Consider the following 2,258-nt stretch of genomic DNA (forward strand, 5'->3'; position numbering starts at 1 on the left):
CATGTACATATTTTAAACATGATTTAAATTACAAAGAACTCATCAAAATCTTTAATATCTGCCCTTTGTGTATGTATGTATCTCATTTAATCTTAATTGCACATGACCCTTTTTATCGATAGAAATTTAGATAAGGATAAATATAATTTTATTTAAGATAAGAGAGAATCACCGATGTTAATGAAAGTGTATTATGAGTTGGAACAGAGTACGTATTTAGCAATCAAATGTACCAACTCTTATATACAATTATTATTAAGATTTAAATTTGCTGATGATATGGGTTTTCATAATATAATGGTAGAGGATGATATTCTTAATTGGTCAATGTTTTAAAGTGATTTTGTCGATGATAACTCCTACTATGGAAACTAATGACCGTAAAAAATTATTGTTTTTTATTTAAAAATAATATTCATTCATTTATATTAATCGAGAATAATACAAATACAAATTCGTTAAAAAATAAAAGGATGAATATGTATACAAATTTACAACATCCAAATTAATAGTATAAAACGACAAAATAACTATAAATTTGACAAAATTAAAGTAATCAAAATACTTATGTCTCTAGATCTACAACGTTGATGACGCTGAAATCATTGATGAAATATGTCTAATTTAGAATGAAGTTGTCAATCTAAATAAAATAAAACAATACAAATAAAAATATATTTATGTAACGAACAAACAAAACACTTCAATGAGACGGTAAAACAAAACACCGCAACATGACAGAAAAACAAAATAATATTCTACTTAATTGACGAAATAATAAACAAACAAATAAAAGTCTATATAAAAATAACGTATTTAAGTAAAATGATATAATAAGTACAATTATAAAAGAAAAGTAATATAAAGAGGTGATTTCAAACAAAAAATAATGTCTCAAATCACCGTCTTCTATCACTAATATGAAGAAGAAAGAAAACAATCAAACGTGAGTATACTGTATTACAAAGTTGTTTGGAATATGAAAGGAGAAGTAATTTTACTTTCTCAAAATGCAACATTTTGTAGATTCTGTGGTGGTGCAAATAGATTCTGCATTTATAAATCTTGGCTATGGTACATATTCTCAAATTGTCCCTTAATCTTCTACTCTTTTTAATAAGATAATTCCCTTGCACTCATATGAGAAAACTAGTAAAATGTAGTCACTCCTGGATACAAGAGTCTCTTACCGTTGTTACATTTTGTTAAAAATATCTACTTTGAACATCATTAGTAAAGCAATTAAAATAATGTATGAATAATATATATATCATAAAACCCAATTAAAAAATGTTAATGAATTATATATATATATAATTATAAAAATTAATAAAGCAATATAAATTTCAATATTCATCAATAATAGAAATGAAATGTCTAATTTTTAATATAATTAAAATCCATTTTAATAACTATCAATTCAAACATAATTTTGATCCAAACTATTCGAATAACATAAATCGACAAGAGTCAATATTAAATATTAAATAAAAGTAATCAAACATATATCAATTTATATCAAATTCATCTTTAATCATTGCAAAATCAAATATACCCTTAAATATTGTTTATTTTCTTTGTTTAGTTTCTTTGTTATTGCTCATTCTCTATTTAAGTTTGTTTTAGTTTCAGTTGTGTAGATCGAGAAAGTTCCTCCTTGTATAGCTTCTGTGTAAGATTTATGGGTCACATATGTAATTAATTAATAAAGTGTGTTAGGGTCATTGCATAATTAGCCAATAAACTAGGGGTCAAATAATATATAATAGTTTATGGCTAAAGAGCATAATAGTTATGAAAATTAATAGTGTAGATACCAGGCAGTTTCTAATTTAATGAGGGGCTGAATTGGAAATACTGCAATTTGGGATATAACTAATAATAGTTATATATAGGGGTAATGGTCCCCAAGGCAAACACAACAAGACTATTCAGTTTCAAAACCCTAAAGGAGAAAACTCTCTGGTTCTCTCTATCCCCATCAAGAGAGCAAGGTCTTCAGGGTGTTTTGCCGAGGAAGATCACTCAACCCATTGGCTCTACCATCAGGATTTCATTAATGGCAATTCCCACAGGTACGCTTCCGCCTTTGGATATTCATCATGTAATTGACATGGATTGTTGAGCACAACGTTATTAAGGTTTTTTTCAACAATTGGTATCAGAGCCTACCATGTTTAATTCATGATGAAATTCGGTTATTGTATTTGTTTTAGAATTCAATTTGGGAATTTTTATATATATATATATATATATAT

Source organism: Cicer arietinum, chromosome 6 (genome assembly GCF_000331145.2).
Source record: "Cicer arietinum cultivar CDC Frontier isolate Library 1 chromosome 6, Cicar.CDCFrontier_v2.0, whole genome shotgun sequence".
Classification (NCBI taxonomy): domain Eukaryota; kingdom Viridiplantae; phylum Streptophyta; class Magnoliopsida; order Fabales; family Fabaceae; genus Cicer; species Cicer arietinum.